Source organism: Anas acuta, chromosome 2 (assembly GCF_963932015.1).
Source record: "Anas acuta chromosome 2, bAnaAcu1.1, whole genome shotgun sequence".
NCBI lineage: Eukaryota > Metazoa > Chordata > Aves > Anseriformes > Anatidae > Anas > Anas acuta.
Window position 1 is genome coordinate 95726898 of NC_088980.1, and position 25736 is coordinate 95752633.

Genomic DNA, 25736 nt, shown 5'->3' on the forward strand with positions numbered 1-25736 from the left:
GCTCCCTGCTGACAGTACCATGACACTTACACCCAGTACACATTTCTAGAAAGAGACATAAACCAGAGTGGAATTACCTTTTCCATAACACATATAAGGCAGATCGTACGGTGCTACTTTCATGGTGATTGGCCTCCTTCCTCCTCACTACTAAAGTTTTCAGCACTACTGCAATCAAATGCTGTCACAGAAGCTCTCTCTTTACTCCTTTCACTGGCCTTGATATGTGAATTGAAATTCAGCTGAGCATCTCAAGCTGGAGTACCTTTAATTTATCTGATATGGTAATGTGGGTATGTGTTATGCCAGGTACAGTATCTCTCTGAGTTCGGCCTCTTCTTCTGCCTCTGCATTTAAGACTCATGAACAGATTGATGGTTGTGATGGTTGGATCCTGTTTGTACGTCAACAGCCTTCACTAGGGATTTATTATTTTTTTTTCTTTCTGGGCTGTGATCATCACACTGAAGCCAATGCGCTTATTGTGATTGTTCAATTTCCTCTCTGTTCTTCATCTCCCACGTGATAACTGAGGCCATAGTTTTAAGTTGGACCTCTCAGGATAATTTTTTGTTCAGAATCCTGAGGAGTAAAAAGGAGGGAATTATATAAATAACCTTCTCTGCCCAGATTCTTTGGTTGGCCCACCAGCTCATCAGGGTATCTTTCTACCACAGCTCTGCACAGTGGGAGAAAGGATGCTCTAATGACTTGGTTGTTCTTCAGGACCTACCTAGCATCTTCCTGCATGTCTGATTGCCTTCCTGCCTATCACCATTTGCTAGGAGATACTTTTGCCTCTCCTATCTCCTGTGTTATTTCCTGAACTAGCTTCTGACACAACCACCATCTCTTTGGATGCTCTGGCAGGTATGTTGGTCAGTGAGTGTCCACACTGAGGTGCCTTGGGGTCCTGCTTTGGGATTTGCCACTTTTTTTGGTCAGAAATGTGCTGGTGATATCTGTATAAAATCATATTACACTCATCTCAAGTTAGGTTGGGGTTGAGACATACAGTTATGAGTACCAAGTACATCATAGTTATAATCTTTTGTGAAAGACTTAAAGAAAAAAATCTATTCTTAACCAACAAAAATTACATCAGAAAGATTGCTCTCTCTCTCTTTCCCTTGCCCATTTAACTAGCTGTCCCCAATGAAAGGGTTATCCCATTCAGTCCTCCACAATGCCTCTACTTTAGTGGAATATGTTAGCTTCCAGAGACCGTTTCTATCTTGAAGACATTCCTGACAAATTCACAGAATCACAGCACTGGTGAGGCTGGCAGGGCCCTCTGGAGGCCACCTGGTCCCCCCCTGTTCCATCAGGGACACCCAGAGCAGGCTGGCCAGGGTCACCTCCAGGAGGCTTTGGAAGGTCTCCAAGGAGGAGACCCCACAGCCTCTCTGGGCAGCCTGTGGGAGGGCTCCCTCACCCGCACAGCACAGAAGGGCTGCCTGGTGTTTGGATGGAATTCTTTTCTTTCATACCAAAAGCCATTTCAGAATTTGTTGTTGACCTTCTTAGCTAAATGAAGTATTATTTCACCTCTTTGTGATCTGTAAATCACACTTTTTTAAGCTAAGGGTGATCTCTTGCACAATTCTGCCTAAGGAGACAGAAAAGTCACTCCCACTCACTTGAGGTGATTCATAGGCATATATCCATGAGAAGTGTTGCTATGTGGACTTCAGGTCCACATGTAAGTATGTTAAGAAACATACTGGATACAAAAATATATAGGAATTAAGTGCAGCTGGATCATTGCTGACTCTTGCTTGAAACCAGACACCATGGCACTTGACTTCTGCAGCAATTTGACCCTCTCTCCTAGCCTTTCTCAATTCAGCTCCCTGTAACACAGCTGTCAGTCTCAGCTCTCCCTTTCCTCTCAGCCCCGTGACTGAGGCTGTGCCTACACTCCTGATGTCAGTGCCAGCTCCGGACCAACTGCATGGTGTTTACATGCTGCCAGGTTCCCAGAAAGGAATTTGTCTCATCTTAAAGCAGACTTCTGCAGTTGCTCAGGTAGCTCTTGCCCTCAAAGTGCCCTCTCTCCTTTGAATTTGAAGGTTGCCAACATGAGGGGTTTATGTGTGGACATCAACACTGCAGGCAGTGTTTCAGTGTTGTCTGTGTAAAACATAAAAATTATAGGGATCTGCAGCCTAACAGGGATAATGTGAAGATAAATACATGTTATCATAATTAGACTGTTGGCTGGATAGCACTTTTGAGCTTTATCCACTTGATACCCTATTCTGTAAGTCCTCTCTCCAGTTTGTGCTTGCTCAACTAATTTCAAGCTTTCTAAATCCTAATTCCTTAAACACCTTCCTTTCTCCTCCAGAAAGATGGCTGTTACGAGTAATTTCTTTGTATGCATTGATTTGTATGATGACACTGAAGCATGTGAAACCAATTGAGATCCTAACTGAACTACCTTTAAACAAAGTAGGGCAGTATGGCAGCAAAGCCGCTGTTTGGACTGCATGTCAGCACAGCGACCCAGTATGCTACGTAGGTTTCCAACTGTGCCGAAGTTCCCAGCACTGGGCAGGATGCTTCTGTGGGTACTAATACCCTTAGCTTGCAGTCCAAGCTGAATAGTGCCTTACTGAGTGCTGTGGGATGAATTCTGGCACAGAAAGAGAGATCCAGCGCCATACCCCGGCACGTGTCCTGGGTGATTGAGCGTTTATTGCAGAACCTCAGTGTTGCTGGATATTAAGTAATTATGGATATCTGTCTCTGTTTTGGCAATGCTGAGGATTCATTACTTACATGATTTTGGCAGTGCTGAGGTCTGGTTTATCTTGTCCTGCTGTGTGCTTTTGGAGGCTGGAATCCCCACTCTTTTCTGAAGAAAGAAGCTGGTTTTCTGTAGTACATTTCTGATATCCCAGCTTTGTTTCAGGACCTTTGCCTGAATGGCTGGGCAAGTGGCAGCACATAGCATGGCAGGGGCAGGACTACGTGGGCAATGGTTGCCCTGCCAATGCACACATGCTGGTGCTGGTGGCCACCTGGCTGCTGGCCCTAATCACACACCATGGCTGGATCCCTCTGACAGCACCAGCTCGGTTCTCTTTCCTTTACCCAAACAGAGAACCTGTCGAAATGTTTTATCTTTGACATCTTCATCCATATGCCAAGTGTGAATAAAATTACTCAGCTGTTCCAAAAGAGAGGAGGAAAGAGAGATGTATGAATGGACAGACTGTGTGATCATATAAACCTCATTTCCTTAGAAAACCAAAGTAATCGTGTATCTCCAGCATCATGGAAAACAGCAAAAACTCTCTGAAATGTTACAAATATTATAAAGGATAAAATATGTCTGATTGCAGCAGAGCTATGATCCCAAGACGGGAATAAATATGTGGAGTGGAATTGATTTCAGTGACTGGAAACCAAAACATGGCCATCTCAACCACAATTTCTTTCCTCTTATTCAGTTTTCTGAGGTAGGGTTTAATGTTTTTCTCAGAGAGAAAAGTTAAATATTTCCTTGAAGAGTATTTATAAAACTAAATAACTCTACATGCCTGTGACATCAAATCACAAATGTAGTGCTATATTGCCCTGTGGGCATGCAGATTTCAAGCTTTTCAGTATATTTTGCTATTATAACCATTTTAAAGTGCATTTCTTGCAAATGCTGTAATTTCTGGAGACACTTCAGTTGTACATTGGCTTACAGACTGTTATCACAGTTGTGGAAAGAAAAGAAGAAAATATTTCTATTTCCAAACACCAAAATCAGTCTGACAGGCCTGCAATCTCTCTGAGAGATCAATGGTGACTTCTGTTTTCCTTTGCTTGTATAACTGCTTTCCAACCCTTACACAAAAGCATTAATCCTTCCTAGAAACAAGGCACATCTATTCATAAAAAACCCTTGGAGATTTTATTGCAGTATGTTTTCAAGAAACAGTTTTTAAATGCTTTCACTTAAGCAAGAGAAATTAAAAAGAAATATTGGAGCTGGAAAAATATGAATGACTTCTACTCAGATACCCCAGCGTTTCTGACTAGCTTTGCTGTCACGGTCACATTGTTTCCATGTTATGAGGTTGTTTTCGGCATACTTGTTGGTCTGTGCCATGCATTTCAAGAAAACTGGGTTGTAGTATATGGGGACAATGTGTGACAAAGTCTAGTTTGGCTAAAGAAGCTATTCTGGATCTGCTGAGTTACAAGGTAGTGGATTCTCCAGTTCATGTCTTTGCTTCCAGAAAGCTCTACCTTTATTATGCTGAAGTGACTCCCCACAGGCTGGTGTCTTGAATATCCTCAGTGACATTAATTTCATAACTTTTCCTGGCATCTCATTTCTGCATTGGCTTCATTCTGCATTCATACAGTTATGAAAATTTCCCTAATTTTCAATCTTAATTTTTATGTTAATACTTTATTTTATTAGTTCCTGGTCTTCCTAATGGGTTAATGAGACTGATTTATCTCTCATCTAGTATCCTTTTGTACTTCTGTGAATAATCCTGCTTCCTCTTGGTCTTTTCTTTCCCTGAAAGCTTTTCAGCATTTGAAGATGTTCTATAGTATTTTTCAAATATTTAAAACTATTTAACTCCATATTTAAAATATAAAGTGGAGGACTGGAGTTATCTCTAGTGAAGCTTGTATTTTTGTATGTTGTTTCTATTAATACTACCCAACATCGTATATAATTTTTTTTTTCTTTTTTCTTTTTTTTTTTTTCTCTTTTTTCTTTTTTTCCTGACAGTCACGGCAACTTGCATACAGTGCATTAACAGCTTTAATCTTCTCTGATATGACTGGTTGATCTCTTTATAATGGTCATTTTGATGATGTATGGATCAATTTAAATAAATTTTCCCCATCTGATTCCAGTCATATTTATCTCTGCAAAAACCTTAACTGCTATACTGAAAATCAGTAGTGAGTTTTAACTGTCTCTTTTGGCCCATGAACAGGCTTCAAATGAAAAGGTTTCAATGCTTCACTCAAGAAACATAATCCATTTTAAATGCCTGGTGCTTGAAAATTCTTAGAAAGTGCAAGCTATGAATGCCTGGCTCGGCTGACCTAAGCTAGCTGTACTGCTATGATGTGGTAGAAATATAAGCATAGGTAGGGGAAACTGCTGGGATAGTGGGAAGAAGCTGGTAGCTGTTGCAAGGAGGAAAAACAACTGCAAACCTGAAAGACAGATCTAAGCTGGAACTGGCAGCAAGAGAAGTCATTTTAACGGAGCTGGGACTGAAAATTGAAGCATTATAGACTCACATGCATCTTTGACGGCAGTACATAATTTCATAGTAACCTGCAGAAGATAACCGGGTAACAGTTCTTACTGGATAACAGGAATTTCCTTCCTGAGTAACTTACTTGTGCTATTGAAGATGGAAATGTTCTCTTGTAGCTAACTCTTACAGGTTTTTCTTCTATGTTCTCTGAAATGGATTTTCACGTTACTGCTGGTGGCAGGAATTTACCCAACTCATAACCAGGATGGAATAAAACTACCTAATCCAGGTATGAAGTGCTATAATGCTATTTTTTGAAGATAGTATTTCTTCCTTGCCCAAAGATTTTTCCAGTCTGATTTATAGTCCAGATTTCTTGCATGGCATTGATTAGCATGAAATGCATTACTCAGTAAATCTTCTAATTTGGGCTACTTCTAGACTGAAACCACCCATTTCAAGGATTGTCTACATCATATTAGTGAAAAAAAAAAATCTCTCTCTCTCTCTTTTTTTTTTTTTTAAAGTCTTATTTTTGAGGTAGTATTTCAGCCAATCCTGGAATTTGTCCCAGTTCCCAATAGCCGTACCCTTAAATGTTTTTGTTCAGTTCCTTTTGCTGGTAGGATACTTCACTAAGACTGGACTGGGTTATAATCACCCCCTAAAAAGACTGCCGCGGGATTTACCTGAGGAGACGTAAAGTTTCTAACAAGATCCTCCATTGCAGACATTATCTTTCCATTCTCTTTCCAGTTCTACTCTGCCAGAACCAGCAGCTTACTGGTCCCCTGAAAAACAAGGAAACATTGTACCTTCGCTTCAAATTCACACATTCTTACCCTTTGCTTACTGCGTGCTAAAACAAAAATTTAATTTCGTGTTGTTATGAAAGTGTTCCTGCTCGAACTGTATATTCATGTTGATGATCTTCTGTGATAAGATACTGTACAACTTTACAGTGTCATACACTAAGCACGGCAGCATGCAGGAGCTCACATGATGGTCATTTAATATCCATGACTCACAGTCCACAGGGCTAGGACTCCAGCCAGCTGGGATTTGTTCTAAGTGGCGTGAAAAGACAAACAGTACATGAGATATAGCTCAGATACCAAACATGGTGGCCAAGGATTTAAGAAACCATGGCTGCTTGCCCTCTCCAGTAAAAAATAAAATAAAAATCATGCAGTAGATTCATCTTTAGAATTTCATTTCACCTTTAGAATATACATATATTTAAAACTGAAGAAAAATCAGGTACCAAAATAAAGAATGTGATATCTTGACCTTCCTAGGCAGGTTTTGCATCTTTGCTCATCTCTGTTTTGTTTTCTTACCTTTGCTTTGTTTAATTTTTCAGTTTGAGTTTAATGGTGGAAATTGATAACTACTCTAACCATGCTTGTTCCTTCTGCCTGATTTTTATATTTAAAACTGCAACTTATTTTCTGTGGCTTGATATTCAGCTGGGATGGTATATAGTTGTGGAGTGCAGGAGGGATTAGATGTTACTCTGTGATTCACCCAGTCCCTGAGGAGAGCTATATAAAGATCATCCTCATCTCCTTGGCTCCAGGGAAGCTAGGGGGCAGATTATGAGCTAGCGGAAAAGACGAAGGCATCAAGGAAAACCTCACCATCTGCAAAAGAGGTTCTACGAGTGCACATCCCCCTGTTCTCACATTGTGCAGAACTGGAAAAAAAGTGTGCTCCATCGCTCAGCTACCGTTAGTATAGACATAGAGGGAGAGTTTAAAGAAAAACAAAACCACTAAAAGCCCTCTTTCCTACTTTGCAACTGTTCCTGTCACAGAAATTGCTCAAGGTTTCCTTTTCCAAAGAGAAGATGATGATGTGGAAAGGCAGGACTTAGGGACTCTGATGTTTACAGATGCCTTTTATCCGTAGCCTGGGAATCCTGAAATATGTTTGCCTTGTAAGGGCAGGTTATTTCCAACCACTCCCTTCATTTATGTTCCTGTTAAACCCATGGCTTAAGTGGGGCTTCTGTGCTGGAGAGATTTTGCCCTGGCCGTCTGCCCAGGGATGGATTGCAGCAGAGTAGACTCTGACAGAAATAGGTGGTTATGTGTGTAGACCTCTAAGTCTTGAAATGAGAATATCACTGCTAGAGGTCAAGGTTTATGTTTGCCAATATTTCCCTCATTTACTGAAGTCAGTTGACTCTCCATTGCCAGTACTGGTTATTTTTGTAACACGCTCACAATGGTGTGGATTTTCTCATTTCAGTCTTTACAAAAACAGCACAGTGTTGGATACTTTTGCCTCTGAGACTTCATTAATAAGTCCAAACTCAGTGCTCTCATGCTAAAATTTCCTCTAGACTATTTTGTTTACCAGTGAAATTGTTTTAGATACATTTCTATGAAATACTTAATTTTATTCTTACAAGTTTTATCTAAGGTTTTAATTCTCCAGAAACTCATCTTTCATAATTATACAGGAGCAAGAAAAGAAAATCAAAACTTTTTTTTTCTTTTTTTTTCCCCCTAAACGTATCTGCAGCATTTTTAGATTGCTTTTCAAACCACTTGGAATTATGGATTTAAAACCAAATGTCTGATAGCTGCTCCTTACTTTCCTCTTCCATGCTTTTTAAGGAAGAATCAAGATGTGATTTGGAAAGTTTCAAGAGAGAAAGAACCTGAAAGCTGACAACTATAACAACACCTGCCTCAGCTTTCTGTGTTCCGAGTGGCATATTTAGTTATATTTATCCTTCTATTTTTGCATCATTATTTTGTCCCACATCTCATCACATGCAGTAGAGTTTTGCTGCTTCAAATTCTATGTCAACTGTAAAGTCACTGCTAGATGTAGGTTATTCAAGATAAAATGACTTTCCAAAGAGCAGCTCTATTTTCTTTCAGCTTTGAATTGAATTTTGCTGTAGCACTATCTAGTATTAGCATTGACTTTACTAAGGCTTTACTGACATTGCTTTTGTTTTTAATGCCCATTATGTTCAAATGGTTCTGTTTGTTTGTTTTTGTTTAAATATGTGTTGCTGTTCATATTACTGAAAGTAAACTCAAAGAGCCTTTTAGAAGGAAATGAGATTTGTGATGATACTCAGTTCCTTGGAGAGTAATTTTATCCTTAGATGGAAGTTTGAGAACACTATTCTAGCATAAATAAGTTTTCCTTAGTTATAAGGACATATACGTATAAGAATTTCCAGACAATTATGTCCTAGAAGACCGAGTCCAACTTTTTGAATTTGAACTGAATTTTTGGACTTAGACTTGAACTTGAATTGGTTCCTCTGTGAATTTCATGAAGTTCAGGAAGTGCTTGATCCAAGTGCATGGTCCTGCACCTGGACTGGGGCAATCCCAAGCACAAATGCAGACTGGGTGGAGAATGGTTTTGAGAGCAGCCCTGAGGAGAAGGATTTGGGGGTGATGGTTGATGACAAACTCAACGTGAACTGGAAAAGTGTGCTTGCAGCCCAGAAAGCCAGCTGTAGCCTGGACCACATCAAAAGAAACATGACCAGAAGGTCAAGGGAGGTGATTCTACCCTTCTGTTCTGTTCTCATGAAATCCCGTGTAGTCCACTGCATTCAGCACAGCGTAAGAGTGGTATGGACCAGCTGGAGCAATTTAGACCTAAGGAAGAAATTATTCATGATGAGGATGGTGAGGCACTAGAAGAGGTTGCCTAGAAAAGCTGTGGATGTCCCATTCCTGTAAGTGTTCAAGGCCAGATTGGGTGGGGCTTTGAGCAACCCACTAGACAAGTGGGAGGTGTCCCTGCCCATGGCAGCGGGGTTGGAACTGGGTGGTCTTTAAGGTTCCTTCCAACCATTCTATGATTCTATTCTTTGATTCCATAGATTTGACAAAGACAGAAAACCAATTCAATTGGTTTATGGGAGTTTAAAAGATGCCAAAATACATAGCAACAATTTACATGGAATAAAAAAGTAGTATTCATTTAAAAATACAGGTTTGTAATGACTTCATTAGATCCAGGATTTTACCATAGAATAGTGAAACACAGAAATGAATAGAAATGAGCAATACACTGCACTGTCTCCTTTGAGCTCTGAACACAAATCATAGAATCACAGAATCATTTAGGTTGGAAAAGTCCTCTAAGAACATCTAGACCTACCTTTAAATCACTTTTGGTATGAAGGTTGGACCTCAACAAAGCAGTGGTTCTTTGGAGGTGTGAGATGTGTTACACATAATGATGAATCTGTAGGGCTACCCACTGGATTTTTTTTGTTTGGTTTGCATTTTCTTAGCAATAACATGAGAAAGGGAGAGTTGAATTTGTAAATATTTGTCCTCTATTATCAGATGATGTTGCTAAGATGTGTTTAAGAATTTGACTAACTGGCATCAATTTCTTTACTCTGTGACAGTTTAACCCATATTTATTCCAGATTTCTGAGCACTGAATAAAAAAAATTCTAGAAGAGCATTTCAGTCACTTTTTGACAATAACTGTTCATTTCTAGCAGTTTCTGCTAAGTGTTGAGCTACTGACACACCATCTTGGATCAGCTAAGGTCTGCAGTCTACTGATGCTCTCTGGTAGAGGTATGGGAATAAATGGATAGGATTATAATTTTTCAGTCAAAATATGAGTTACAAAGAACATATAACACCTTTTGCAGAAGTATTATGTAAATTAATTATACGAATGCCATATAATCAGGAAAGAAAAAAAAAAAAGAAAAAAAAAAAGTAAAGGGAATGAGATGTTGCTTGGGTTCAAAAGAATTTCTTTCCTCCGCCTTACTCTATGGCTTGTGTTACCAAAAGGGAAAGAGCCATAGCACTCTGTTGATTGGAAAAATATTGCACGTTGGTATTCTGAGACTTATCGTGCAAAGCTGGCAATTGTTTCTTTAGGTGTGCAGGGGTGCAAACAGCTTCAGCAGCACACATGGAAGAGAAGAACAAGTGGTTGGTGGAGAACTCCCCCCTCCTCCCTTTGTCATCCACAATGATTTATGAACCTCTCTGCAACCCTGTCCCGGTCTTTTCAGTGAAAGAATCCAGTTAGCTTTCTCATAATGGCAGAAGTAATTAAAAAGGGGATCAACTTCAGAGGAACATAAAACACACACAAAAAGTCTGTCTCTTTAATGATATCCCCTACATCCTTTACTGGCGGGGATTCTGCTAATCTAATACCTGTTAATTTTCTTTCTAATTAGGGCTATAGCTCACCAAAGGCTGTTTTATATGTAATGCAGGTATGGTCAAAGGGCCTAATCCTCAGTCAGGTAAAGAATCTGAAGCTATGGAAAGAGATAGTAGAAGTGAGTGGAAGACAGAAAGACACAATACACAAGACACTGGAAGATCAATAGTTCTTTTTATCTTGGCTGAAAACCACCATGAAAGATGCATGGATCTTGTAGTATGAATAGAAGGGGATTTACAGGAAGAGAACTCAATGTAGCCATAAATGTCTAGGCTTTCATTGAAGTCATGTTTTAGGCAATGTGATGTAAAAAAAATCACAGGCCTTTTGAAAAAAATCATAAAATTATTACCACTATGCTGTTATTAGAATTGAATTACAAATATCTGGCTTCATCCTTCTCCCTCCATGGTGTCCCCACAGCTTTGAAGTGAGACAAAGAGAACACCAGGCTGCTGGCTAAAGACTGTCTCTGAAAAGGAACTGTATATGGACATGTATGACCTCTTTTGAGGTCAAATGTTCCACTTGATAGTCCGGAATTTCTCAATGAAAAAGAGTTTTAAAAGTTAAAAAGTTTTAAAAGTTAAGATTTTGTTGAGCCTGAGTATTTTCCAAATCTTTTTCATTGATTTAAAACATAGGTGTCTTGAAAAATTCCTGCTGGAGTTGCTGGATTCCTGGAAAAACAGGTATTTCATAACTGTTTCAGGGGACATAATAATTTCCTACAATTTTTCAGAGACTTACATAAATTAAACTTGGAAAAAAAGTATTAGGGTATTCAGTGTTTATTCTGTTATTTGCAAAGGTAGTTCTTTACTGTACAATATCAAAAGCATGATCCAGCTGAAATGAGTATATGGAGCTTTCACTGTTCTGTTCCTTAAAAGGTCACACTGGACTCATTTGCAAAGCTGGAAGAACAAACTTCAGGAATTCACTTGAAGAACTTGCACTTGAAGGAAATTTGCAGGTATTGTCGCACTGGGAATGGGAGATTGGCTTCTACCAGGAGATGGATAGGAGGACACTGTGAGAGGATGTGTGGAAAGTCTTTGGATCCTAAAGGAGTTTATGTGCATCATTAATGCTGGTAGTAATAGAGGGCACCAATCAGGAGGAAATTTTTTAATCAGGAGATTAATTTTTTGTTTTCTTAACTTCTAGTTATTACTAGTAATAACCCATTCTTCTATCACTGCAATTCTGCCCCACAAGCTCACACACTAGGTTTTAACTCCTTTTTTAAATTTAATTTAATTTAATTTGCTGATTTTTTTTCTTTTTTTTTTTTTTCCTTTCCTTTTTTTTTTTTTTTCTTTCTCCAAATATGCATGTCTTTACACACTGCCAGAGCTTGCACAAGATCAAACCAAACCAAAGAAATCATCTGGAAATATCAAAGTGTTGATATAGATCAATCTCAGCGGGAGTGTTCCATAGCATTTTGTGAACCAAATTTCAGAAAAGATGTGGACCAAATAGGGATACTCTGCAAAGATCAAAAAGAGTAACTGAAGACTGTGATGAGGAAGGATAAATAAATAAATCTTAGAATTAGGTTTGTTTGAAGAGGAGAACTCCAAAGAAGGATGGGAGAAATATTCCCCGGGTATGCCAATGCAAGAAGGAGTAGTCTGTTTGGAGCATTCGAAATGGATAGGACAATAGATCTAAAAATAAACAATGCAAACAATAGATCTATACCACAATGAAAGAGATTCGGGGCCTAATTAAGGGAAAAAACAACAACAACAACAACAAAAAACATTAAAGAGTATTCTAATACTGAATTATATTTCCTTGGAAAGCTGTTAGATTTCCATCATTAAAAGAGGCACTGGCCATTGTTTTAGGCAAGTATCTCTTAGGTATTGCTGGATGTGAGTTAAAAGGAGGAACTAGGTTGATTTCTGTGAACATTTCGAGTAGTATCTTCTATAATATGATGCACAACAATTGGGAGGGAGAGGATTATTATAGTTTAGAGGTGAAGCATGAAGAAATACCAAAAGATGTTCTTTCATATCATTCTTTTATAGTTAAATGCTAAGGAAAAAAAAAAAAGCCAAGGAATTATTCCTATCTTCCCTAATCCACAAAGATTTTAAATAAATAGCTGGCTGCTGTTCTATTTCATCAGATATAATGAAGCAATACCCATGTTATTATCTCTTTTCTTGCTCTATTATTGAAAGAGCAATAGAATAAAGATATAATTTTTCCTCTGCAATAGTTTGAGACATTAAAGCTCAGGTTTTGTTCTCAACTCTGCAGTGGACGCACTCCCTGATCTTGCACAAGACTCAAAACCTTTGTAATATTCCATTTTGTAAATGTCATTACTCTTCTGCCTCGGAGACTAAGGTGTAAGTTATTCAATGTCTGCAGACACTTTGATCTATGTATTGCAAGGAAATATAAGATATGAGTATCTTATTTATTGTTGTTTTTACATATCCACTCAAAAAAGAAAAAAAAAAAAACACTCCACTTTTCTGTTTTTACAGAGCTTTTTCAATCTTCCTGTGAACATGACTTAGAGAGACTATCTTGTGATTCACATTTTTTCTTTTCTGCTTGCTTTTCTAAGATATGAGACTCATGCAATCCTGCATTCTTTTTCTCTCACTTTCTATGCATGTACATATGTCTTTTGTATGACCTGGCCAGTTTTGGTAAGATCTGATAGAGAGCCAGAGACCTTGAGTGTCCTATGCTCCTAGATGCTTCATGAAATTGGGCCCAGAGTATAAAAGAGTGATTCTCTTTGTCTTCATGAAGGGAAAATAGCTGCCTGTTATCTATCAGAGATACCAGTTGGAAAAGAGTAGTTGTAAATGTCCAGCCAAAGGAAATGCTTCATTCAGAGTTGATGGCTCTAGACAACAGGGCATCTATCTACCCCTCAGCAAAGTTTTCCTTCCTGAGTAGGCTCCCTTTCTCTGGTCATTAATAGCAAGGTTAAGAAGTGGGGTTAAGCCAGTTATCCCTAGTTCCAAAACCATTTAAAATTAGGCTGCATTAGTTCCAGTGCTTGCCCAGCTACTTGTTTTCTAGTAGAGAAATTCAATTAAAAAAACATCATGATCAGAGTCCTAAGGTTGACTTCGAAAACAACAAAAGCTGAGAAATTCAAAAGCAACGCTCTGTGCTCTTGCATTGAAACCATACATTATGAAAACACTCTATTAAGATAATACTTCACACTAAATTTTACAGTGATCATCTTTCAGTCCAGTGCAACCTGAGTACTTTAATGTTCATCCTTGTCCCCCTTAAGACTTCGTTTGCTGCTGCCTTTTCTGTGTGTGAGGAAAGCAAATGTCATGTTGGCTAGCTGCCTCTTTTCTTGAGCATGGTCACTGAAGATTGGTCCTAACCATTATTTTGTTTGTTTTTCAAATGTTCTGGGGCAAAACTACGGGACAGGAAATGGCTGAGCCTGTCTGACACTGCTGCAGCATTAGCCCTGCTGGAGCAGCTGGGTCTCGTTGCTTTGCTGGGTGCTACTTGGCTCAGGCCAAAGTCTCTTGGCACTTTGTCACCTCTCCTGAAGCACAGCTCCTAGAAAAACTGTGTCAAGGTCCTGAATGCATTAATGGGATGGAATTGTTCTGGCAAGCCTCACATGGGTTCTCCAACCCACAGCCTCTACTCAGGGGCTCCACTACATCTTACACCCTACCCAAGCTACGCTGTAGGTGTGCCTGTCTCTGTCTCCAGCTATGATACAGTAATGCCTGGCTATGTGCCCTGTTGAGCTGGCTGCATCCTGACCTGTGGACCAAATTCCTAGTTTGATGTTGGACCTGCCTTTTCACTATGGAATTGCCCAATGATTGTAAGATTGCGTACGACTCTTTATATCAGGGCTGATCCTGACTTGTGTTTCTGGCTTCATATTGGACCTACCCTGTCACCACAAACTTGACTTGCAGCTGGTGCCCACTGCTCCTTACATCAAAAGAATTAAGGTTGGAAACTGACTGGGACTCCACGAGATGCAAGGCTTAGTTTGTCTTAAAAATATTGAGGTGCTTCCACTACCTGACCTATTCTCTGTCCCTCTTGTGAGGAAGGTTAGCCAGATGGAGCAAAGCATTGTGATTTTGACCAGCACGTGTACATGACATGAAATGTGCCCTTTTCCCCCATTCTTGCACATCTAAAAATCCCTGGCTAAAATTAGGCACTTACATGGACATGTTAGTATTTGCATGTTTGGTATGGGTGCACTCATGCAAGGGGTACCACTCTGACATGGCTTGCCCTAGCTAACCTCTTCCCTAAGGAATGTAAATAGCCTTCTGACAGGAGATAGTGGTACTTAGATTCCTTGACTTTCTGTTACAGGTGGAGGAAGGGAGAGAGGGAAGGAGAGATGGATATTTTAGCTCTGCTTCCCTGTGCACAGCACACATTTCTGCATGGATTTTCAGTAACAGTCATTGATGATCGCATCAGCAGTAATGTCTCTTGATGCTTGCAGTCTCTCTTAAGGAGGACAGGAACAGGAATACCATGTGGAAACGGGGCTGAAGGTGGGAGGGGATGCTCATGGCAAGTGTGTAGGGAGGAAAGGAATTGCTTTCTGTGTAGAAAAGTTCCATCCAGCCCAGCATCTTCTCTCTGAGAGGAGCCAACAGCAGGTGCCTGCGGAAGAGTAGAGGAACAGACCATTTCTGGAGTGACTCCTCCCTTTGTACTTCCTTCCTCTGTAGTTCTGGCAGCCTCTGGGTTAGAGACTTCTTGGTCAAGAGTCTGAACACTTCTGTCTGAAGACTCCCAGTGGACATGCGTGTATTTGCTGTCTTTCTGAGAAGTTTTTTGGCCTACCAAGCACTAGGTGACTTGTGATGCATAATTTAAATGTGTGTTGTGCAAATACACCCTCACTATTTTTTCCTGTTGTGCAAGGACTTCCCTTCTACAGATCTCCCTGGTCCTGCCAGGGCATGTTCAGAAAAATACAGTTGTACCATCACATCTCCTGTATAATACCTCTCACCATCTGAAGATCCTTCATTTTTGTGAGCTTTTGCTGGTCAAGTTTGGGTTGTCTGATTTCCTGTGTTTTGCATTCTTCCATGGGGAGGTAAAGTAGATGTTTTTCAGCTGATATGTGTTGTTTCATTTGTTGATGATTTATTACACTGGGTAGAAATGGAACAACTCATTACCTTGTACCCTCATTTATTTGTTCCTAGAACAAGTGTTCTTCCATGGCTGATGAAAAATAACTCACTTGCTCTTCTGAACTGTCAGCAGCATCTTGTACATCTACACAGTAGATAGAAGGCCAGCTTCCTTGCTGATACTTTTCTGTGAACTTCCCAAGTGCACTTTCAAATGTCCTCCTTTATGGAATTCATGGAGGTAGATGGATGATGAGGTTTACTATTTGTCACCTATTGGTGACCTTTAGTCACCAATTTAGAACAAATGTTATACTAATACGCTTGTTAATTCAGAAGTTGACATCCTAAAGGAAAAAAAAATAAAATAGCCAGTTCCTTGGACCAGCTTATGGTAGCTTAATGAAATGTTCTTTTATATGCATTGTGCCATAGAGTTCTGGTCAGTAAGGTGCCATGGACTTTCCTTATCTGTGATCTACCCTCATTTTTCTCCTGATGATTTCCCAGCTAATTGTTTAAAGGATGTATAATTTGTTTGTAAAGATTTCTGGCAAAATAAAATTAATAAAGATCTCAGATGTGTTTCAGACAAATAAAATCTGCCTCAGCCCTCATCTTCATTTTAAAAATTTGGAAGTAGATATGTAACAAAATGACAGAAAGACAAGGGAAACAGTTAACAAGAATAACAACAAAAACAGTTTTCTTTTTGGTAACAGTAAGGAATGTTTTAATTTAATTATTTTCCTTTGTATAGCAGTCTTCCTCAGCCTTAAAAAAGTGGTTGAACTGGGGATATTTTATATCAATTTAAAGATGTTTTTGAGTTGAATTTGATCAGCAGTTACGATTCCACCTTAAATTCTCCAAAGATGGCACTTGCTTAGGGTTCTGAAGATGGGAATATGATCTGCTAAAAATCAGACAAGTGAGCAGAAACAAACTATGACTTCTGCCCCAGGGGTAATGGAGATGGAGATGAATCCTGACAAGCACACACATGACAAGACCTAGGCAGAGCAAGAACGGGTGACTCACAAATTGTAGTGGCACGTTCTCTCCAAGGGCCTCAGTGTGCAGTAATGCCTGAAAGATCTCAACCAGGATCACATGATGCATACAATGGTTGGCTGACTGTTGAGCCATATAATAAAACCCCAACAAATTAAGTATAAAACAGCCTCTGGTGAGCTATAGCCCTAATTAGAAAGAAAATTAACAGGTATTAGATTAGCAGAATCCCCGCCAGTAAAGGATGTAGGGGATATCATTAAAGAGACAGACTTTTTGTGTGTGTTTTATGTTCCTCTGAAGTTGATCCCCTTTTTAATTACTTCTACCATTATGAGAAAGCTAACTGGATTCTTTCACTGAAAAGACCGGGACAGGGCTGCAGAGAGGTTCATAAATCATTGTGGATGACAAAGGGAGGAGGGAGGAGTTCTCCACCAACCACTTGTTCTTCTCCTCCATGTGTGCTGCTGAAGCTGTTTGCACCCCCAGAAAACCACACACCCCTCCCCAATGGCCAGTGCACGTAGTGCCATCACTGACAGTGCTGCCGCCAGCTTTCCTCCTACCCATGGGCACACAGCGTGCTCTGCTGTTAGAGTTTTGTTGTGGAATGAGCTCACACCCAGCCTCAGCCCACCTCTTTGGAGATGGGTGTCTCTTCTTTCTTTTTGCTCACTGGCCCATTCAGTTGTGAAACTCCATCTGATCCTTTAGATCAGTTTGATGTGCAAAACCATAGTGCTTCATGGCTTGTGGGCTCCCGAGCTGCTTTCATAGTGCAAATAGCAGTGGTAATGGGGGTGATAAGATTTCTTTTTGATTTCATCAGTGACCTCCTCCTAGCCCATCCTCCTGGGATTCTGAGTTCACAAAAGATGCAAGAACTGTATCCCCTAAATCCCATAGAGTGGATTCTGCAGCAAGCCATCTCTCAGACTGTCTTCTTGACCTGTAAGCATACTGATGGTCTGCATTCTTGCCAGCCTGTTGTATCTGTTAGATAAAATAAAGGCCTCCAAATTGCACATCTAAAAGTAGAAGGGCTCTTGTCTCCTGTATGCTTATTGCAATTCAGCTGTGCTTGTGTAGTACAGATCACCTGTCCCACATGCAGTGGGCTTGCTGCAATTATAGTGCAGAGCTCTTCTGTACACATGCAGTGGCAATCTGGTTATGATTATGGTGCAACTACAATCACACCTTTGCCTTTCAAAGTCTGCAGTTCTTGTCTAGCTCCCTGCCCAGAACAGCAAGTTTTGGTGAAAGATAGGCCGCATTTAATTAGAAAGCCTCTGAGGAGAGACCTTCTGCAAGAGCAGCACTGTTGTGGGGACAGATTGCTTGGACAGTGATGTTCAGAAGGGAGACAGTTTTCACAGTATGTTTATATTATAAAAATCCTTTGAGAAAATCAATTATGAGATTCAGCTAACTGTCTGAGCACCCAGAAACAGTGGTTGGCTCCCAGGTTCCCAGGTAAGCACAACTCATAGAAACTGTTTTTGCAAGTGTTATTTCAGGATGTTATTATGTATTCTACTCTGGGTAGTTATATTTTGCCAACACAAAGTGCTCCTGTTCAGGGATTAAAAACATTCTTTATTTTCTCTTAGGTGTGCTCTGTGCTGATGGCTGTTGTGTATTTCCTTCCTGTTAGATGTGACTACATTTCATGAGTGATGGCAAGGATTACATCTGAAAAGATGGAGAGATTTTGGCAAATCTGATGTCCTTTTGAAGCCACTACCCTACAAGGCACACATGGTATGAGTTGGCTGACAGCATTCTGGCAGACTCTGTAGACAGCTATTGAAGTCAACTTTTGGCAAGGATTTAGGAAGCTGAGTTGTTACCACATGTTTTTTATAGGTACTGTGGTTTATTTTGACATGCAAGGGGTGACATAACACTGATTTTAAAAAAGCTTAGGTTGTTACCACTTTGCAACTAAGAGTATAGACATCAAAGGGTGGCAAATGTGTTACTGCAGCTTAATGAGTTACTGTTTGTCACTGCAAATCAGCTGAGGAGTGTTAGCTAGTTAAGCTCTGCTAACCTGATTACTTCTAATCATCTTTTTAGAAGATTACAATATTAGCTAGTCAATGATCAGCTCTGAACATACCTGGATGTGGACCGGCCATCCTCTGATATGAAGTGGAAGTAGCATACCTGTCTTCTTCCCTAACCCAATCTCATTTTCTTTTTCAAATCTGAGCAACGATGACTGCACTTATATGTTTGCTGTCCTATTCATTAACTATGTCTCAGCAAGGAAATGCTTTTGAGAAATCCTTGTTCTGCATACACTCCATAATGTGCTTGTACGAGGGCTCCAAGAAATACTTTTTAGTCATAAGATAAGGCTTGCATTTGTATTTCACAGAATTAAAATCCTAGATTGGGTCATACATGTATGTATGAAAATGAATTTACCTTCGTCACATATGATAGTTTCTGATCGTCTCTTTGTTCCTCCTTCCCCAGATTGCACATGCACATACGTGAATACATGCATACACACATGCACATGCACACACACACAGTTTGTCACAAATCAGTACAGCTGGTAATTTTCAGTTCACCAGAAGCTCAGAATAGCAGAGAAATTGTTCAGTCAGGCTTGATGTGGAGAACAAGTGTTTGCGCACACTCCTCGCTCTCTTTCTGGGGGGAAACTATCAAAAGAGGTTTGAAAAAGGAATGTCAAAGAGAAGAGAGTCAACACATTTGCCTGTTCTTTTTAATATACTTTTTTGCTGATATATAGGCGTGGGTCTGCCATGGTGTAGCTGAGATGAGAAGAGTTTAGATGCTGTATTGCTTTAACTGTAAAGGTGGGCAGGGGCAAAGCAGGTAGTATTTCACACTTGGGATCCTTCTGTTGAGTGGATCATATCAACAGAAAAAGCTTGAGAGGTCTTCCTTGAGAAATAACTTTTTTCCCTCTTTCCTCCTTCATGCCCTGCAAGGATGGAAAACTTAATACCCTCCATACTCCTCTGAAGAGGTAGAAACACACATGGCCAGAAGAGTGTTTGTTACCTCGGGAGATAGAACAAAACAAGATAAACACATGCTGGGGATAAAATGGCTCTCTTCCACCTTTCCATCCACCAGACTATGTCCCACAGAAAAAAATCTTCAGTCATCCACGTAGTACCAGGCAAAATTCTCTTTGAAACTATGTATTCAGTGAAAGAAAAGCTAGCTGTGTGACTGGTAGATTTATCTGTACTAAGAAAATAAGTTGGAGTTGTGCAGACATTGAAATAAAAAAGCTTCCATTTCTCTTCTCTCTTTCTCTCAAGGCCAAAGCATTAATTTAGACTTACATATTATCACCATTGAAGGTAATAGAAACTAAGCAAGTCTCAAGGAAACTACACAGAAAGCAACTCTTGTTTTCTACGGTAAAATATAATTTTTTTTTTAAAGATGGACACTCCAGATACAAGCCTCACTTGTCAATATAATGATGTTTCTAAAGAACCTCTCTCTCCCTGCTATATTAACTGAGCAAGGAGACTGACCACCTTATTAATTGGTCTTTCATAATGTAGGAGAAAAAAATCATCCATTTTGGCTACAACATTAACACCAAGATTTACAAGTTAAGTGTATTTTTTCTACATAAAAAAAAAATAATCTGTAATTTTGTTTTTAGTTGCATCTATTACATCTACATCTAGGAGCAGCAGACAGTTTACTGAAATCCATCCTTCTTTGTCATTGGCAATCTCACAGAAAGGAGGCCTTAACATGAAATATGAAAGGATTTAGCACATTATAAATAGAGATAAGTATTTTTTTTTCTCTCTCTCTCTTTTTTTTTTTTTTTTTTTTAATTTACATACATTGAAGAGGCTTGGGAACCAGTTAAGTTCCTATGAAAATGCCAAACCAATTGTTTAACTGCTTCACAGAGCTGTAGGCAAGTATCCTAGTAAACTGCTCACAATATATGAACTTTTGTTCATATTACACAGTGAAGACAGACCAAATCTGAAACCATTTCAAATTTGTTTACAATACAATCCAATTAATTCACAACTGATATTGAATAAGCAGCTCTACTGTATTCTATTGCTAATAACTTTCAACACTGAGCCTTTTTCCTGGTGGTGTTAGTATTCATGGTCTGGGAGGAGCAGCTGAAATCTTGATGGAACTAGAAAAGAACAACAAGATGGGGGAGGTCCAGCCATGTGTGACTCCTCCATGTTCAGCTCATATGCTCTGTGGTGGTTTTGTTGTGTTAAATCCTTCTGGTGACTCCAGTTACCAGGATGTACAATTTTATACTTCCTGTTCTTATACTTCACTATTATAGACAGTGGAAAGTCAAAAACCTAATAGCACTTCTCACACCCTGAAGGCAGACAGATTGCCTACTCAGAGTTTTAAGCTGGAACTTCCTTTCTGCTTTGGACACTGCAAAAATGTACTATACAAACTGCATGGTATTCTGACTGCAGGAGTGATTTCATGGCTTGTCTGCTTTTACTGCGACTTCTGTGTGTCTTCAGATCTTCCAAAACCTTTCTAGAGATTGGCATTGGCATTGCTTCTCAGTGGTACACACACAGGCCAATTCAAGCAGAAGACAATTTTGGCTGAGCAAATTATGCAGCATGAAGTCCGTTCCATTAAGTACTGTCATTCCAGTTGAATGTGGTTGGTTTACACAAACCTAATCTATACTGAAAACAGCAAGGGTGGTCCAGTTATTCATTTGTACAAAATTAACTCCTGTTATGTTCTTTGAGACTCAATCACAAACTTTCAACTGCAACACATAAATGAATATCGTTCATGATATGTTGAACTGTTTGTTTGCTACAGGTTGCTGCCTGATGAGTAGCTGATGTGAAGACATGGGAGCTGCTCATGAAACATTTTTTTTGACTATTGAAGAATTGTTTGTAGCCTGCTTTTTGTGACTCCTTTACAAATAATTTAAAATAGGATAATGATTCTAATGGCTGAAAATTAAATACTGAATGAAAAAGATTCAGGAAATAAGAAATTATCCTGTTTGTGAACAGACAGATTTGTCCACACAAGAAATTAAATATGAACTGTGTGAGTGCCACTTAACATCCATCAGAAGAACAACAGTAGGTGGACATAAGTGGTCCTGTAAAGGACCCTGTGGACTACTGTAAATTTATTTTTTTTCTGAGTGGAGGAACAGCTTCTCAACACCTGCACAGACATGCATCACTGCTGTTCTGTTCTCATTCTAATACTGTCAATGGGTAATCAACATCATCAAGGGGCACTCACAGCAGTGAACCATTGGGAACTGTCTTGAGTAGTTCCAGTGCATTCATCCGGGCAAAAAATGTGAGTGTGGAGTTATTCCATTTTGTAGATATGGATTGGAAAATAATGATAGGAGAAAGAGCTGATCAGTTATGAGGACAATATGATGTTTGGGCTGAGTCTGTTCAAACAATACATTCAGAAACAGAATAACCTATTTGCAAAAAGAATAATCTGGAAAGAAATGACTGTGAATTAGAGTCAAACATTTAGTGAATAAACAGCTGAATATGAACCTCTGTGGTCTCTGGGTAAGAGTGCTTGAGCGTCCTCTGTAAAAATCTGTCAAGTAGCAATAGAAGGTGGTACTACCTTGAGGAAACTGCTGCTCAGATTCTGTCCAGTCTCTATACACCAGTTTGGCATTAGGAAAGAGTTCAGAAAAGAGTTACAAGTCTGTAAAACCTATGTAGGTGTGAGTGATGCAATATGATATTTAGTTTCTATAAAAGGAACTTAAAAGATGTCTCATTTATGGCACACAAGACAGCTCTTGAACACTGAAGAAAACTGAAGAAATCAGATTTATAGAAAGTAAATGTAGATAAATCAAGCTAGAAGTTACATGCTTACTTCTTGATGTGCTTATTTAAGCCCTGGAAACTACATACCTGCTTGTTCCTGTCACTTGAAACCTGTTAAACAATTCTGGCTATCATTCAAAGTATCTATCCTACTAAAATTGTATTCTCTCTCAATCAGCAAGTATGCATTTGCACTTGTTTCTAGCTGTTGCAGAAGAATATATTTCAAATAACTTGTCTGAAAAACACTTAACTGAAAATATTAGTCAAGACTAGAGCAAATGGATTTATACAATATTAAGCAAATATTGTATAAATAGAACAATTTTATGAACTTAACAGAAAGGAAATTACCAATACTGAAATATTTTCCCACAATAAGAAACAATACTTGGTGGTTTGCCTGTAGCACTGGAATCTCATCTCAGTTCCTGTGGGTAAAGAAGGGCCTCATAACACTTGCAGATGAGGTGGAATGCAACTCCAGCGTTAGCATGGCTTGATGATCATTAAGTTTTCTCATCACTAATATTAAGCTGGATTATTACAAATCTGACACACAGCGGTACTTTGTCATATTCTTCCTTAGGCATATTGGCTTCAACTTGTAGACTGATTTTCATTGCTTCTGTGGTCTGTTACCTATGCCTGTCTCCTTTGATGTTTTCCTCTCTTTTGTTGTTTCCTTCCTTCCCTCCCTTGTCTAGCTCTTCTCTTCTCTTCTCTTCTCTTCTCTTCTCTTCTCTTCTCTTCTCTTCTCTTCTCTTCTCTTCTCTTCTCTTCTCTTCTCTTCTCTTCTCTTCTCTTCTCTTCTCTTCTCTTCTCTTCTCTTCTCTTCTCTTCTCTTCTCTTCTCTTCTCTTCTCTTCTCTTCTCTTCTCTTCTCTTCTCTTCTCTTCTCTTCTCTTCTCTTCTCTTCTCTTCTCTTCTCTTCTCTTCTCTTCTCTCTTCAGTATAAATTTCCTCAGGCACTCAAATGTATTAATATATTTTTATGGCATGCAAGCTATAAATACAGTGAACAAACTTTTGGCAATGAGAGATTCGATAGCTTCCATCTGGACTTCTGACTCCATTGCTGTTGAAATAAAGCAATATATGTACAATGAGCCAGTATATAAATGACTTAAATGCCATTTCATGTGTCTCATGACTAAGGAATAAAAGGGGGAATGGGCTTTAGAACCAAATTACAAACAATGACAGTTTCTACACAGAATAATGTATTTGACCATCTTAAATCTTTTTGAATGGCAATCATATTTGAAGCTTCTTACCTAAAAATATAGTTCATTCTTATCATTATTTCTAATTGCATTTGTAAAACTAATTGTTTTACAATGCTTGCTTGTTTTACCTAGTACAACAAGAATTACACTAAAATGGATTTCCACATTATTAAAGAATAGTGTTTAACAACAAGGGGTTTGGCTGTCAGAAGAAACTCCAAAAGCCCAAATGCTTATTATACCTATAAGTAAGACAGGGGAAGCACCATACTGTTGTAAATGAAGTTAACAAAATTCTATTGACTTCACTATCAATATCACAAGACTCTTCAGGACAAAAACTCCTCTTTGGGAATTTAGTTAAATTTTCTATGTTCAGATTTCTAAATGGTAATTGCATGTGTGATCTCTTTCTGTAGGTAATTAACCATTTCTCCATCCATTAGACAAAAGGGAAAAAAAAAAAAAAGAGAAAACAACAGCTAGTTTAATTCATGACTGTTCTTGGTTAGTATTGTAACATTTCTGGTTTTATGTAACTAATGTTACATAACTGTATAACTGAAAAATCGATTGTCTGTTTCTAAAGAAATGAACATATTTAAAAGGTCTATTAACTACTTATTTAATGCTTTATCATCCCCTTAGTTATAAAACAAATGCAGAAATGAAAAGATGAATCTCCATATTCTCACGCTGTACAAGCAATGTTAATTAATTCGACATGACAAGCTATGTGAAGTATCTGGGTAAGTCAATCTAGTATCATTTTGTTCATGAAGCCCAAAATATAGACTGACAAAGCACAAGTATGAAATGCATTTCAATCAGTTTAATCAAATAGAGTCAATGTAAAGAAAAGGGGCATTGTCAAGATGTGTCAGTGAACATTTGACCTGCCTCGCAGTTAATATTGTTTTGTGCAGAAATCTCTTGGGGGGATACCGTCTATGTTCTGCATTTCAAGTTTAAAAAATGAAAATTGCATTTTTGATCTGGTAAGTGGCAATCTGTAGTAGGAATGGATATAAGAAAGACATCGCTTATGAATCACTGTCCACCCAGAATTTCGACATGTAAAATCAAACCCTTTAAGGAAATTAGACAACTCAGTGTGACTTTTGCCCACACTGCAGAAAATATTGTTTTCTCTGAGTGAGATTTTGGCTGGTCCTTGCACAGATGCTGTAGATGGGATTACAGAGGACCAAACCTGGCCTCTTCTCTAAGACACAAGGAGACTTGGGCAGGACAGTGGTGTGGGAACACGATGAACCATTGCTGAATGGCTACAGAGCCAGGCAACCTCTGTACCTTTTTAAGGGCAGCAGAAGAGGGTTGCCACAGACTGCTTCAATGAGACTTCAAGAGCAGTTCCCTGGTAAGGTCACTCAGGACTTTTCTCAGGAGTTCCTAACGATGCATTAATTCCTTGCATCCCATCTCTCCCCCATTACTTTTCCATGATCCCAGAAATAAGCAGAGCAGCATTCAGGTCTATGTTTGCTTCTAGAAACCTCTTCCCAGATGTCTTTTCCCAGAGTCTGATATAATACTGTGGTTTTCTGATCACCCTATATGCAGGAAAGCATCTGTGGCCAAATCATACGGCAAAATAATTCTATTTTGCCTTTAAATATACTCTTCTACCAAGGGGTAATATGATACTTATAACGGCTTTAAAAATGTCTATTACTCTATCTGAGAATTACAAGTTAGTCAGGATTTAAATTCAATGTGTGTGAATATGAGCACACTTGTGCACCAGAAATTAGAAAAATAGCTTTTAACTTTGTTGCTGTTGTTCTTAAGTGAAGGCTGTGGGGGTGACCAAGATCCGGAGAACAGTTTTAGAAACCCATGCCCACTTCAGTATTTGTTTGAAGATCTTGTTCCATTTCCTAGACTCTCAGCTTTTGCTATGTAAAACAACATCACTTCCTAGCTACTGTGGTTCAGTACACTTCAGGCATGCGAACCAAGATCTGTGAGAAGAATCCTTAACCAATGCTGGAGTCAGCTGCTCCATCCACCTCTGTGAAGCAATAATGTTACAGCCAGCAGTTGAGACTGAATT

General features: G+C 39.1%; 1 long non-coding RNA gene across 1 annotated transcript; it reads left to right on the plus strand.

Moving 5' to 3' along the window:
* The first annotated feature begins 1895 nt into the window (after window positions 1–1895).
* Window positions 1896–15930, plus strand: LOC137850840 (uncharacterized). Its single transcript, XR_011092834.1, has 3 exons — window positions 1896–5520; window positions 11315–11397; window positions 15635–15930. It is a non-coding gene; the product is annotated as an uncharacterized lncRNA (long non-coding RNA).
* Window positions 15931–25736: the final 9806 nt, after the last annotated feature.